The sequence below is a fragment of the Apium graveolens genome, chromosome 5 (genome assembly GCF_009905375.1).
Source record: "Apium graveolens cultivar Ventura chromosome 5, ASM990537v1, whole genome shotgun sequence".
NCBI classification, from domain to species: Eukaryota; Viridiplantae; Streptophyta; class Magnoliopsida; order Apiales; family Apiaceae; genus Apium; species Apium graveolens.
This window is the reverse complement of record NC_133651.1, coordinates 245,824,056-245,841,340: the sequence shown is the minus strand read 5'-3', so window position 1 is coordinate 245,841,340 and position 17,285 is coordinate 245,824,056.

The following is a 17,285-nucleotide window of genomic DNA, read 5'->3' as shown; positions in this document are numbered from 1 at the left end:
CTTTGGCACGAGCGCCTATAATTGTCCTCTTACACTTAAAGTGTCGGCCACCTCTTTGGCCTTTCCTGATAGTAAAATTTCCTTACAATCAATGTCATTTTAACCCCCTCCAACTAAATTTTCTACCTCATTTCAATCACTTCTTATGTGAAAATGCTTTTCTTAAGTCATGGTGAGAAAAAAAATCACCATTTTTCCATAAGTCATTGCCTTAGTCTTTAGATGTGAACATTGCCACGAATGACTCTCGATCATACTTAGGTAGTCTCTTATCTTGGGTCCTTTTTGTTTTCACCAATCTCGACCCTCATTGGATCGATCTATACTTTCTTATGGTTCAACACGTGCCCCACCTGGCATTATTATAATTACGTCATATTTCCTTTATCAAAATTTCTATGCTTGAGAACTTTGAATACTACCTTTCTCCTGGTAAAACCTCTAAGGTTATCCTTAAATCCTTCATCAGGTACACCCTAGGTACATGGAATATCAAGATACTATTTACTAATACCAGAATCATTGTCTATATAGTTCTGAAAACTTTCTCCACTGATCTTTAAAGATTGTTGTTGCCTTAATCCTTCATTCCGTATTACCCAAACTCATAATGTCCCTATTAAGGGTGAAATGCCAACCTTTATGAATTCCCCTATGATTCATCTCAAGTTATCGAGGTTCCATCCTTAATTCCACCTTTTAAAAAGGTACTTGCATCCTTCCATAGATAAATCAAGTCATGTATCCCTGATAAGGGTGTCTTATTCAATCATTCCCACCTCGATAGTATATGCCTAATTTCACGATAACATCTGCATTCAAAATGAGGTCAATCAATATGGCCTTCAAAAGATAACAACAGTTATCCGCTTTTCTTGCCTGATTTACTAATGATAACAGGGATGTTCTAGAAGATATTGGTCGTGTTCAACGTGAACTTCTTCTTAATAATTCCTTATTTACTTTTGTTGTTTATCTCAACAGTCATCTCAATGTTGGGATATCTTTCATACCTAGCGTCTCCCTTTCTGGGTATCAAGCCACCGGTCTTACACTTCACATTCTTGAAGGTCACTTCCTTCATCCAATTTTCCTAATTTCTTACTTCTATGTCTCCTCAGTCTATCCGCGTCTCATTATTTATCCTTCGAACTATCTCAAGGTTTCCTCGAATCCTCCCAACTTATAGGGGATAAAATATATGTATCTCTTATGCCTTCAACCATCAATTTTAACTCATGGTGAATCACCCTCATCCTGACGATTATATATTTTTCTATTTCTATTGCTACGAGTCTTTAGGGTTTCCTCATACCCTACTCCCTTATCATTCCTCAAACTCTATTGCCTTTATATTCCTTTCCACTTCAGTTTCTTTTTATTTTCCTTTCTCTTATCATTATTTCATGAACCAACACAACATAAGCATTGATTTCAAACATCCCGTCATTCTGGATTCGTGTCCTCAGAATGAATCTTGACAACTTTTACAACTTAGATTCATAATTCATCATACTCGTCTGCCTTTGTTCTGACTCTAAAGCTTTTACACTATCTCCATAACCTTGGAAATTACTTTCCCAAAAACAATTGACAGAACTTTAATCGGTTTATTATAACCTCTGGCCCCGTGTCTTTCTTGGCCTTTCACCAGTGGGTGGCCTCTCTCTTAGGAGGGTAAGTGACAAAAATAGTCTTTTGTGATTCGTCAATCATTTAGAATCTCAAATGATTCCTATATTTCCTCTAGCCAGGCTCTTGCCTCGACTGGGTCAGCTTGTTCCTTGGAACTCTGAGAGCTTAGCGACTTAAAGGTCCTGAAAGAATTTCTCACCATATTGTTTCCTCAGGGTGGTGGTTGGGGATAATAGTCTAAGTTCTGTCTAGAAAGGTCCATAAATTATCGTATAGGAGTACCGTATCGGGTCTCCTTTCCTTACTCGACTTCTGTTTCCTTAGTCTGAATGTTTCCTCTTCCTCCCCGTAATCGGGGTCATCCTACATGTTTTAAATCCTCATTTTCCACTTCATTATGTTATGGGTTCCTTCTATCTTGATGGCGACCTCCCTGACTATCACGTTCAGGGTTTGCTCTAAATCTTATTCCTCAAACTAGCTTTCATCTAAGATCTCATCTTTAAGCTCTTGAACATTTGGAACCCAAATTATATAGGAATACCTCATTATTCCCTTATCATCTTTCTCGGTATTAATCTCTTATCTATTTGTTGGCTCTCTGCCTTCATTCATCACTTTTTCTGGCATAATATGTTTTTTCCAATAATTCGGGCTGTATTGAAATCTCAAACAGCTTTTCGGTACCGGCTCCGGTTACCTTCACTTCTATTTCCATTTTCTCAAAATCTCTTATAAACTCTCCCAAATACATTATCATCTTGAGTTTCTCCTTTTTACTAAGGGCATCAGCCACCACATTGGCTTTCCCCGAATGATAAAGAATCTCCCAATCATAATTCTTGATTAGCTCTAACCGCCTCCTCTGGCGTATGTTGAGCTCTTTCTACGTAAAAATGTACTAGAGCTCTTATGGTTTGTGTAAATCTTGCACTTCTCTCCATACAAGTAGTGCCTCCAATCTTTATGGAAAAACTATTGCCACGAGCCCAAGCTCATGGGTGGGGATATCGAATTTTATATTCCCTTAATTGTCTTGACGCGTACGCGATTACCTTGTTGTGCTGTATAAGAAGCACCCTAATTCCTTATACGAAGCGTCACTATACATCACAAAATCTCCTTTTCCGTCCGGCAATGCCATCATAGGGGCCGTCACCAATCTTTGCTTCAGTTCTTGAAAGTTGTTCTCGTATTTCTCTGTCCATTCGAACTTCTCAGTCTTACGAGTAAGCGCGTTAAAGGGGCTACTATCTTTAGGAACTTGAACGAACCTCCGGTAGTAACCGGCCAATCCTACCTCTGGTAGTCGCCCTAACCATAGTCATCAATTCCTCAGTGGTCCTTTATTCATTCTTGTCAGGATCCTCCACGGGATTCTTCTCAGCAACAATCCCTTCTAGGACAACATCCTCAACCGCTACATCCTCAATGTGAACATCATCCGGTCCCGCGTTAGGACGCTCTATCGGATCCATAATCTGATCTCCAATAAGTAATAAAACATCATCGCGTTGTTGCTCCTCAACCTCAGGGTTCGGAGTCCCGTTACCATATACGATAACGAACTACGCTTCTATCACGATATTTATAAGGGTTCCCATAAGGGTTTTAACTGTCAGTACTACGTTAGGTAGTCCGACTATGAACTTGGCAAGTGTTCTTATTATCTTAGTGAACTTATTATTTATAACGTCATATCATCTCTGAGGTTTATAACGCTTAGCTCTGATATCATTTCTGTAACACCCCCAAATCCGGGGTCGGGGATCCGGGTTGTCACGAGTTCCATTTCCCTTAATAACACCCAATCTAAATAAACAATCAACTACTCCGTACTGTGACCCCACAATATACACACACAAGCCCCAAGTTATAGTCTCAGAGATGAATACCAAAAATAACACAAGTCATTTTATTCCACAATTATAAACCGTTACACCTTAAAAGGGTTTCTGAATAAATTTACATTTCTTTGCCATTATTACAATTCATATAGATACATAAGTCCGGTACAACAAAAGTTGAAAGCCTAGCCTACTGGTAGTTCCTACCTCAGCTACAACGGCATCAACGCCTACAGGAAACTGCGGAACGTTTCCTATCCACTCGCGAATTGAGAGCTTGATCCTGTTCATCTTGTCTATCTGATGTTGTGTGATGAAAGAAGAAAGCAAGGGTGAGCAACAAGCCCACCGAAATAATATGTATAATAAATAACAATATATGAGCATTCTCATAGCACTCATGAAAGTCTTGGTCAAGAAGAATTGAACCAAGTTGATATCTTAACGCGACCAAGTCGCAAAATATTCAGTATATACATATATACTTTTCAAAATCTTTGAAATGTTGTACCATGCATAATACACCCATAGTTCCAGTTTATAACTGTATAAAAAAAATTGTTGCAAGGTGATCTCATATATCTACCCTTGTTTCAACGTTTTTCTGAAAATCTTTGACATGCATAAGATAATCATTTACCAGATATAAGTTTAAAAGATGAAGTTACAAGATACTCCAGTATGCTTATATCTTTTCCGAATACTACTTGAACTACCACCGTTCAAGTTATAATTAGCTCATCACATATATAAAGCTACAAGGCATGACTTGTATAGAATCAATCTTTGAAATATCATTCAAAAGAAATGAAGTTATGAGATACTTCATTTGATGGAAACATCATTTTGAAAACTCGACCCTGCCAACACTCAACAATCGCCCAGCCATAGCCTTTCTATCGAAGTGCTCTGGGTAGTGTTGCAGAAATATCCAACTGGATGATGAACTCATTACGGGAGTTTGCCGCGCCAGGAAGACCACTTACGATGATCAGTCGTAGTAGTGCAACCCCACCATTTTCTACATGTAGAGGAGAACCTGTCGGATTTACTTGTCAACCGAACACTGGACTCCTAAGGAATGGACCATCTTAGCGGAACTTCTGGGCCATTTGGGCCAATAAATAAGGCTGGGCCGGCGCCGCTCGACCACTTACGCCACTCCTAGTTCAGATGAAATCCATGACTCTGAAACGTAAAGCTCGTCCCCGCTTTCCCCAAGTAGAAACTTGTTGATACGGCTCCACCAAGAAGTCGTATCTAGTTGGAAAGGAAAACTCACCGATATTTCCCAGGCGATGCCTGTTAATGGATTAACTTGTTCCAAGAATTTTACTTTCCGAGTGTTGGGTAAGTAATCAAAAATTCTTTTATCAAAATAGCAACCTTGTTGCGAATATAAACCACACCACAGAGCCGGATCCCTCAGGTTTTGAGCGAGTATTTAAATCCCCTTCGAAAGGAGGATCTTAAATATAAAAATGAGTTTTGGGATCCGCCCTAACTTTTAAAATCATTTTGAAGACTCGAAAACATTTTTAAGAATGTTGGAGTAATGCTGATTTAATAAAATAAATCAGTCCCAATATATTAGAAAATATCTGAATATTATTATTTAAATAATATTCCCATTAAGAATAATCTTTATAAAAATAATTGAAGTAGAAGTTTTAAAACTTATACTTGAAATGAATAATAAATAACCAAAGATATACTTATACGAAAGTATGATCTTTATTTGAATAATCGAAAATAAGCTTGATTATTGAAATATTATTCTTTAATAAAATAAAGAATATTATTTAGTAAATAAGCGGAGTCATAAGTCCTCGAATGAATATTCAAAAATAATATTCATTAAATAAAATAAACGGAGTCATATGTCCTCGAATGAATATTCAAAATAATATTCATTAATATGAATAAACGGAGTCATAAGCCCTTGAATGAATATTCAAAATAATATTCATTAATAAAAATAAAGTTATCGAATAAATCTTATTCGATTCATAGTTTTGAAAACTATATCTATATATATATATAAATAAATATATATAGTATACTCGGGAACATCGACTCCCGGTTTTAGAAAATATTCATCTTTGGGTCCCCTATACTAAGGGTATACCCAATTACTGCTTATCTCTAGCATAGGTATTATGCAACTAATAAGCATTAGAATCAATAGATATATATCAAGATTACGAAACAGGCATGCATATATACCATATCACATGCTCCAATATATCGCAAGATTTGCTAATTAATAATCATGCACTTATCACAAGATAATGCATATACATATATACATCACAACAACAGTATAACGAGTAGAAAACTTGCCTGAGTGCTCCGGGGTAGACTTAAGCTTAGAGTGAGTCCGGTAACCTATGAACAACAACATAAGCCGGAATTAAACCACAGTCGCTTAAGAAACTAGACTTTAACCAATTGAACACTAACGTTTGCTTATGGTCATTTCTACGCTTAACAAATCACATAAGTCATTCGAGTACCCTCGGCTCCACCATTTTTAATAAATTAACCGTTACGAATTTTAAGGCGACGCTTTCGCGAATACCCTACCAACTGCCTAGTCCACTTTACATAATTTTTTCATACTCCAATTAGTCATTTAAGGACCTTAACCAAGGTTTCAAAGTAAGGCGAGGGGTAATGGTTCGTTCGCGAAACGCCGTTACTTAAAACAGTCATTTCTCCTAAACCGTACATCGGATTCAAGCGAACCACATATCAACACGAAGCTCGTAACATGAAATATCTAAAAATGGCAAAGGTTAGAATCTTTCAGTGAGTTCACGGGTCCTAAAGTTAAGAACAGAACAGTTAAGGAAAATCGGGCATTATGACGTTTATGTTTACGCGATTTCCAATTTAATTAACACTGTAAATTATCATCAATTCACTCACAACCACCAATACAACAATATTCAACCATCATACTACAAACTCAGTCCCCAACTCCAAGTTTTACCAATTTATCCAACCAATCAAAGACCCAATATTCAAAACCAATACAAATCCACCAAAACTACTTATAATCAAAGATCAAGCCTTAATACTAACAATGCTTCAATAAAACTTAATGGAATCATATAATCAAAGCTAGGGTTTGAAGTTGATACCTTACTTGGTAGGTGTTAAGTTGCTAGAAAGCCTTAGGGAGCCTTAATCTAACCTCCTACAAGCTTGATCTTTCCAAAGAAATCAAGAACACAAAGTTAGGTTTTGAAGTTTCTAAAAGTCAGATTGAAAGAACTGTCAAAACGAGGGTTTTACAATGATTATTTGGATGAGACTTGTGAACAAGAGTTGTAGGCCATCTCAATACCTTTCCAAAGAGCTATAGAACATACTATTTGAGTGAGTATTGAAGGAGATATGATAGTTTGAAGTTGCTGGGTTTGTCTTGGCCGAGAGCTTCTCTTCATGGGAGCAAAGTCAAAATTTTAATTTTTGTGTTATGATATTTTGCTTGGTTGATTTCCTTTTTTGGCTTGGCAATTTTTGATCTTTTACCATGGTAACTTTTGTATGGCCAAGAATCAACCAACAACACACTTCTTTTTGTCATGCTTATGTCACCATGCTTGTGTCACCTTTTTAACACATGTCCTTTCTTGTGATTTGATGATGTCACAATCCTTGACTTCTTGTACAAGCTTGTCTCTTGGTCGCTTATATGTTTTACGGTTCGCTTAACTTTCGTTCTCGTTCGTCGTTTGAGGGATCATATCCGGGATCTTATTACTTGGGTTCCCCTAAACCTTTCTCAATATTTTATATTCCTTTTATGATCCTCTCTTATAATTCTTGAATTTAAATCCTTTTAATCATGTTACCTTATATTCATTTCTTTCGGTATCTGGTGGATTTTCGGGAAAAATCAAAGGGTCCGGATTCGAATTCTAACGAACTTTACATACACTCATTTACTTTATGGAATACTAATACGATCTTAGAATTTCCATAACAGTACTCCTATATAGCGTGGTCTGATAATTTTCCTTAATCAACATCATCAGCAAAAAATACTATTTATCCGTGTTTCAAAAATTCCAAAAATTGGGGTTATTACAACAAATCTGGTTGAAGCTCAATCGGTTCGTATTCTATGACTTGATTTGAATTAGGGACATAGGGCTTTAACATAGACACGTGGAACACATTATGGATGTGCTGCCACTGCGGTGGTAACGCTATCTCATAAGTGACCTTTCCCACTTTCTTCAAAACCTCAAAGGGTCCTATGAATCTAGGGCTAAGTTTACCCTTCTGACCAAATCGTACTAACCCTTTCCAAGGTGATACTTTAAGTAACACCAGAGCTCCTATCTCAAAGTCCATATCTTTCCTATACAAATCTACGTATTTTCTTTGTCTATCTTGAGCCGCTTCCAACCTTTTCCGAATCAACACTATGGCCTCTTTGGTTTGCTGAACCAACTCAGGACCTAACACTTTCTTTTCTCCTACCTCATCCCAATACAACGGTGACCTACACTTTCGTCCATACAAAGCTTCGTAAGGTGGCATCCCAATACTGACATGGTAGCTGTTATTATACGAGAACTCAATCAAAGGTAGATGCTCATCCCAATTACCTTTAAAATCTAGAACACAGACTCTCAACATATCCTCTATGGTCTGAATCGTTCTCTCACTTTGGCCATCCGTCTGAGGATGATAAGCGGTGCTCATATTCAGTTTCGTTCCTAGGCACTCTTGGAATTTAGTCCAGAATCTGGAATTAAATCTCGAGTCTCGATCCGACACTATAGAAACATGCACTCCATGTTTGGTAACTATCCCATCCAAGTATAACTTAACTAGCCTTTCCAACGAATACCTTTCATTAATCGGAAGGAAATGCGCCGACTTAGTCAACCTATCAATGATTACCCAAATAGCATCATGATTCGCTCTCGTCTTTGGAAATCCCACTACAAAATCCATAACAATCTCTTCCCATTTCCACTGGGGAATCTCCAAAGGTTGTAACAATCCACTCGGTCGTTGATGCTCTGCTTTCACCGTTTGACACACGTGACACTTACTTACCCAATTGGCAATATCCTTCTTCATTCCTGGCCACCAAAAATTTCTCTTCAAATCCTGGTACATCTTGGTACTACCAGGGTGGATAGAAAACCTAGAGTTATGCGCTTCCTGCAATACTTTGTTCTTCAATTCCGTTACATTAGGAATCCAAACTCTGGACGAAAATCTATACAAACCTTGACTATCTTTTTGAGAACATAACTCTTCTCCCGTTAACGTATCCGATTCCTGTTCCATAACTCCTTCTTGACACCTTTTGATCTTTTCCATCAATGCCGGCTGGAAAGTAACTTCATATAGTTGCTCCTGACTTTCATTCAGAACTCGAACTTCAATTTCCATTCTTTCCAAGTCTTGTGCTAATTCTTCTGCAATCTTAACCAAATTCAACCTTTCTTTCCTACTCAAGGCATCAGCCACAACATTGGCTTTACCTGGGTGATAATTAATCGAACAATCATAATCCTTAATCAACTCCAACCACCTTCTCTGTCTCATGTTCAGATCTTTCTGCGTGAATATGTACTTCAGGCTCTTATGATCGGTGTAAATATCGCATTTCTCTCCATACAAGTAGTGACGCCATAATTTTAAAGCAAATACTATAGCCTTCAATTCAAGGTCATGAACTGGATATTTTTGCTCGTGAGGCTTTAGCTGTCTGGAGGCATAAGCAATCACTTTGTCATGCTGCATTAACACACAACCCAATCCTTTCAAAGAAGCATCACTGTAGATTACAAAGTTCCCCGTCTCATCTGGCAATGCTAATACTGGAGCCGTCACTAATCTTCATTTTAATTCCTGGAAACTTTCTTCACACTTTTCCGTCCAAACGAATTTCTCATTCTTCCTGGTCAACTTGGTTAATGGGGATGCAATCTTCGAGAAGTCTCTTACGAACCATCGATAATATCCTGCTAATCCAAGGAAACTCCTTATTTCCGTTGGTGTCTTCGGTTGCTCCCACTTTGATACGGCTTCGATCTTTATTGGGTCTACTTTGATACTTTCCTTACTTATTACATGACCAAGAAACTGTACTTCCGTCAGCCAAAACTCACACTTAGAAAACTTCGCATACAATTGCTTTTCTCTTAACTTCTGTAGGGAAATCTATAGATGCACTGCGTGATCTTCTGGGTTCTTTGAATATATAAGAATGTCATCAATAAATACAATAACAAACTTATCCAGATACTCCTTGTATACCCTATTCATCAAATCCATGAAAGCCGCTGGTGCATTCGTCAATCCAAACAACATCACTAGAAACTCGTAATGGCCATACCTTGTTCTGAATGCAGTCTTGGGGATATCCTCAGGCTTTATCTTCAGTTGGTGGTAGCCAGATCTTAAGTCAATCTTTGAGAAATAACATGCTCCCTTAAGCTGATCAAACAAATCGTCGATTCGTGGCAAGGGATACTTATTCTTTACTGTCAACTTGTTCAGCTCTCTGTAATCAATACACAATCTCATGCTTCCATCCTTTTTCTTCACAAATAGCACTGGAGCACCCCACGGGGAAACACTGGGTCGAATAACTCCCTTATCCAATAATTCCTGAAGTTGCTTAGCCAATTCTTTCATTTCCATCGGGGCCATCCTGTATGGAGCCTTAGAAACTGGTTCAGCTCCAGGTATCAAATCAATGGAAAACTCTATCTCTCGATCAGGTGGCAATCCTGGTAACTCTTCTGGAAAAACGTCAAGGAATTCTCTTACTATAGGGATCTCATCCTAAATAGGGGTCTCTTTCTTCGTATCCACCACATGAGCCAATTACGCTTCACATCCTTGCCTCAGCAATCTTCTTGCTTGCATCACTGAGAGGAACTTCCTATCTTGCCTCTACCCTTGGTAACTGATCCTTTTATTATCCGGGGTGTACATAACAACTCTCTTTTTCTTACAGTCTATATTCGCCTTATGTAAAGATAACCAATCCATGCCTAAAATAACATCAAAGTCACCCAACTCGAAAGGTATTAAGTCAACAGGGAACATGTACCCTGAAATCTCGAGGGAACATCCAGGACAAAATTATTTTACAGGTACTTTATCTTTATTAGCCACTTCTATGGTTAGAGGTTCATCTAGGTCTTCTAACATCATTTGCATTTTATTCACACAATTCACAGATATAAAAGATTTGGACGCTCCCGAATCAAACAAAACGATAACAGGTACGGAATTAAGAGTAAGCGTACCTGCAACCACATCAGAGTCATGAACTGGAGACTTCTGGGTCATCTTAAAAGTCCTAGCTCTCGCAGTACTGGTTGCTGGTCCTTGAGGCACACTCCTTCCCGCATTACCTTGGGTCACTGACTTGTAATTCCTAGCTATGTGTCCCACTTTGCCGTAACTAAAACAAGTAACTCCTTGAATCTCAGACTTATATTCCGTGGAATAGTGACCTTTCTGTCCACACTTAAAACAATTAACATTCTCTCGGCACTGTCTACTGTGCTTTTTCCCACACATCCTACAATTAGCCACTGGCTTACTCATTCTCATCGGGGCAGAGTTAACTGAAGTAGTACCGGGTTTAGCGTGGGGAAAATCCTGCCTCTTGAACCTCTTATTCTTATTCCTTCCAAACCAACGCTGGAACTTCCGACTCGCTATTCCTGATTCTGATCTAGTGGGTCCACTTTCAAATTTCCTTTTCTTCTCACCCTACTCCTTTGCAGCTAATTTTTGATCACTAGGGCAGCCTGAACTACCGAAGTATACATCTTGAGTTGTAAAGCTACAACTCCACTCCTTATTTCTGGCTTCAACCCTTGCTGAAACCGCTTCGCTCATTGAGCTTCTGAACTCACATATTCTGGTGATATACGGGCCAGCTCCGTAAACTTTGCTTCATATTCCGTGACACTTTTATCCCCTTGTTTCAGTTCCAAAAATTCCACTTCCATTTGACTATGGAGATAGTCTGGAAAGTATTTCTCAAAAAAAAAACTCTGTAAATCTGGTCCATGGAACTGGACCTTCTCCTTCTAGGGCTCGCGTAGACTCCCACCAATAATTTGAATCATTCCTTAGAAAATAACTAGCGTAATCAGTCTTTAAATTCTCACTCACCTTGGTGAGCGCAAACGCCTTTTCCATCTCCTTTAACCATATCCTGGCAACAACAAGATCTACCTCTCTTTTAAACTCTGGGGGCTTCACCGCTTGAAAAGACTTAAAACTAAACCCCTGATTTGCCCCTCTTACCTCATGCTGCTGCTGGATTTGTAGTTGCTGCTGTTGGATTTGCTGTTGTTGTTGTATGAGTTGTTGTTGCTGTTGTTGTTGTTGCTGCTGGAATTGTTGTTGCTGTTGGGCCAGCTGTACAAACTGCTGACGCAACAAGTTCATCATGTCACTCACGGAAGGATCCCCAGCAGATCCGTTATGGGGCTGAGAATTTCTCTTTGGTGGCATCTCCTGAAACATAACAGTCATATATAAGAAAATGAGTTGCTCCAACAGTTGATATTTATGCATCAGGAGAGCGTTGCCACTAAGACAATATTCTCATCCCCATTTTAATTGGATCCGTCCTGAGTGAATGATTATAATCTAAAAATACCATCAACAGAAACAATAATAATAATAACAACAATAATAACAATGCACAATATATAAAAACTGAACAATAAGATAAAGCAGCTGAAATACAATAACCAACAGAATCCAACCAGTACAACTGAAAATCCAACTAAAAAGAACCATCCGAATACACACCAAAATTGGCTGTCATAACAGCCTCGCCTACTACAAACTATCACAACATAATGTACATATACAAAGTAAACAACTACAGAACTCCTAGAAGTCACTCTGAGCTCTGCATCTCTCTGCTGCGACTCTGTCTAGCCACTACCACTGCCACCAATGGAACCTAGCTCAAACACTAGCCAGTTCACTAGGTTCTGATACTGCACCGCTCTGAACTCTGAACTAATGAAACGGTCAACAGATCTAGCCCTCTCTACAGCCATCCGGGTCAATGCTCGCACACGGGCTCGCACCTCAGGGGAATGGGAAGAAATACCCTGAAATGGTGCAATAGGTACCTGATCCAACTGAGCGGCAAACTCTGGACTCTGATCTCTGATAAAAGAAGTATTCACCGCCCTATGGACATGGTAAGGGATTGGTGAAGAAGTACCACTAGGGGCTACAAGAGGTACCAGAGGTCTCATCATGGAAGAACTGGGACCGCAGCCGGGAGGGAAATCCCTGACAGCAGACACAGACTTACGTACCCAACGGGGATGAGGACCAGATCCAGGGATGTCTCTCGGCACAAAGGAAGGGACTGGGGGAGGAGGCATAGGGGTCTCCTCAGTAACAGCATCCGGGGGTCTCTCAGAATCTGAGCTATCCAAATCAGAAGGATTCTCCTGAGATGGAGAACTCCAAATCGTAATAGGCTACTGCCAATATAATAAATATACAGGCAAGACACAACCAGGTCAAGGAAATTCTATCAAAACATTTAATCGATGCCAGGGTAACACCGTCGGAACCCTCGACTGACTCTAAAGGTTTGCTCCTCTATATGAGTTGCTGACTCACACTTAAAGTCTCACGTTATCACCTACTTGACACAATCCCTAACCTGAATCAGGGACTTGAACCTGTAGCTCTGATACCAACTGTGACGGCCTCAACCCCGGGGTCAGGGGTTGACGTTAGTAAACACAATTTCCAAAAATATAAACAATAAAATTATTATTAAAATATACTAACTTGACCTCGAACCAAGATCCGATCCAGGTTCAAGTATAATTCAAGTTCTCAATAGTATAAACTCGTTATTCAACATCTAACACACTCTAACTTTATTCAGCAACTCTTCAGACCTCATGGCCTGATTCAAACTACCTCAGAGGAGCCGGGTCCAGTAGGGGCAGAAACATGGGTCGGTATGACTGATCTTCTAGGCATCTACGAAATATACATAACAGTTTGCAAGGGTGAGCATAATCGCTCAGCAGTACCAAAATATGAATAACAGAATAAAACAGTAATGTAACAATAATAGGAACAGAACTGTAATCATGATATCAATATTATGCAACAAAATCAGAGAAAACTGGATATCACTAACTAGCATGCTTCATCAAAACAACATAGCAGTGTGCTGTAAAAACACCAGAGTCCAATTTTAGCATGCTAGTCACACTTATAAAATTACTGTATCAACTATTCGTACCCTTACGGGAATTACAAAACCAAATCAGATACGTAGCGGATATGTGAAGACAGCTAATCAGGCTATCAACACCAGACGACTCCAACTGCCATCTCATTTATGGCTCCAACTGCCATCTCATTTACTTGTTCCGGAACTCAGAGACTAGCTAGGTCTCTAACCTGCTGGACTAATCGGTTATACAGTGCGCGCAACCGAATTAGCCTCTTACGCCACCTCAATAGGCTTACTCTGGCCCCAATGTATCCCATATCTGACCGTTTTATCCAGTTTTCAAAACACTTGTATCTATCTCATTTTCAAAATCATTTATTTAACCAGCACACATATAAAATCCATTTCGCAAATTATTTCATTCGAGATAGGTACCTTTCAAGGGTACTTCTCCCCAAAACAATTTGAAAACAGTGATTTATAACTACAGGGGATACGTAACTTAAAACATTTCTGTTCCATTACGAGAATAAAACATTTAGCTATTCATATGCACTGAACCATAAAAGAATGGTCAGGGGTACTTGCCTTGCAACGCTTTACAAAACCCTAAGTAGCTTTCACGCTGACTTTAATCCTGGAAAAACTCGATCGGAATCTATAAATACAGAATACCCTAATCAGTTACACCGACATGCTTGATATCCTCAAATTCTAACAACTCAATCCGATAGACCGACTCGTATTATTATTATACACATAAACCCGTAATCACATATCCCGAACATAAATAGGGGTAACACGTAGAATATAATTATGTACATTTACAATATATTTTTAGAAAAATATTGGCATCATCTTATTTGTTTATAAAACTACCCGTCGATTACGATCGACGTCAATAATCAAAACAATCCACAATATTACTCCACCATTTATACAACGTACATCCCAACACCAATCAAAATTAATTATTTAAGTCCGAAAAAAATATATTTTACATAATCATTTTATTTATTTATAAAATTTAGGACTCAGAACATCATCATCACCGTCCACCGCCCGCTCGTAATGAGTCATCGCGGTACGATGACAAAATTTATTGGTGCCCGAAATATTCGGGTATCCAAATAAATTCCACCGATTAACTAATAATAATTTCCCACACGAATTAATAATATCACGAATTTTATTTAGTAATTCCTGCATAAAAAGGGAAATAAAATTTCAGGGTTATATAAAAATGAATCCACTGCACAACTCGGCCCAGCAAGGCCCAACAGCAAAAAAAAATCAACAGAAACAAACAGGGGAGCACACCCACGGCCACGCGCCGCCCAAACACACACACACACGGTCGACACACACACACAACACCTCACACACATACACACAGCAATACAGCGATGCACACACATATATAAACACACATATATATATGTATATATGCATGTAATAGACTGAAATAAAATCGAAGCACAAGAATTGAACCCACCGGAAAACAACAGCGGCAGCTGTAAAAGAAAGAGAAAGAAAGGACGGCAACTGCAGCCAAGCCGAAGAAGAAAGGAAATAACAGAAGGGAAGAAACGAAGGAAGGGAAAAGAGAGAAATAGGAGATCGAGAATGAGAGACTGTGAGATTAAACCGGGGCACCGAGATGAACTGTAGAGGGAGTAAAAAAAATATATTTTATTTCCTTAACAGGTGTAGCAACAGGACACCGGGCACAAACACGTGTCCCTAACTTTATGTATAAAATGTACACGTAGCTGCAAGGATAAATATAAACTTTCTAAAGTCCGGGTTGCCCCGAATTCGAAATTAACGGACCGAGGTGCACGCAAAACAATTTCCGAAAATTACGAAAATAATATCAAAATGTCATAAATATCCCGAAGTTTACAAAGACATAATTTTTGAAATTTTTAAAACACTTTTTTAATGTGCTCGTTATACCTGCTTTTTAACAAATAACGAAACGACGCGCGGGTGAAACAATTCCCGAAAATTTCCAAATTAATTTTAAAATTCTCAGAATAATACAAACTTAATAAAATATAAGTTTCATGATTTTTAAAGAATTCCTGAATTAAATATGGATTTTATAAATAAACACACTTAGAAAATCATTTAAGGGTAGATAATTAATAAAATATTGATTTCTCAATTTTATAAAGTCCTAAAAGTAAATATTGAAATTATAAAATTAGAAAACCAATTTTAAAGATAACCCAAATATTTATGGAATTAAAACTACAATAAAATCACTTTTACAAGCGAAATAAAATCATATAACTCACTAATAAATCACACAATTCCAATCCCAGATATCAACAGATCATAAATAATTTAATAACAACCAGTAACCGCTGCCAAAAATCAATAGACACATTTTATTTATTTGTTTAAACCTCTATTACATTTCCAAATAAAATAAAATAAAATAAAATACATGAGTCATTATAGTGTACCGTCCTCTGGTGAATCTTACACTCACCCGATCACGGCTCATCGTAAGAACGCCCAACACACACTTTCTAGCATAAAAGAAGGGTTAACGTCTTAACCCTCGGCTACATTCGAGCCGAATAACAAGTCCACACATCGGACTTGTCACATTATAGATACCGTGGTTATTCCACGTTGACCAGTATTGATGTACACATCCGGATTCAATTTTCACATCACTTTACATCACACTGTTTATAATTTCATCACATAACCTGGTTCGAACAATAAACCAGTTTTCACACTTATAATATCATTGTCACATCGATATGAATGTTATATGGATATCTGTATAGTATGAGGGTTATCTCGAACAAATGAGATTAACCATGTCAAACGATGTTCTTGAACGTCTTCATCAAGTGAATAGCTCTGAACAAATAATTGATTTACAAGTTGTGAGTTTTGGAAAGAGTTCAATAAAATTGATAAAAGATAATTCACATTTAAAGATGATTAATAATCAATCTGACTGACGATCAATGTAGATTCAAAAATGATTTAGACTATTATAAAAATTTAAATTCGTCTGATATGGAAGAGATGACTGATCTGAATGATAGAAACAGTCGGGTATCTAAGTAAGGAATTCATTGACGGAATTAAGATTTAGAATTATCGACGAAAGGAAATAATCGTAATGAGGTCTTCAGAATTTAAATTCACAATATTCATCATTAATGAATAAGACATATAAGTCATAAAAAAGAACAGAGCAGAGAAAACTTGTCTCGTATTCGACAATTCGCGTTCACGCAACAATACTTCCTTCCCAGTTAACAAAAATATTCTCGCTTTGGATATTTTTCTAAAATAATAAATTGCATTCAAATCAATTTTAGAAACAATATTCGAAATATGATTACTCTTATAAATCTTAGCTTGTAATATTTATTTTGACGTGTTATTCAATAATAGAATATAATCTAGCGGTCATTATGAGGTATTTAATCACCGAATAAAATAATCCTTCTCTTGAGAAAACATTACAAATTATCAATAAGTGTCATTCATTAAAAACTTAAATTTAGTGTAACGCTATTTTAAATAAGCGCAAA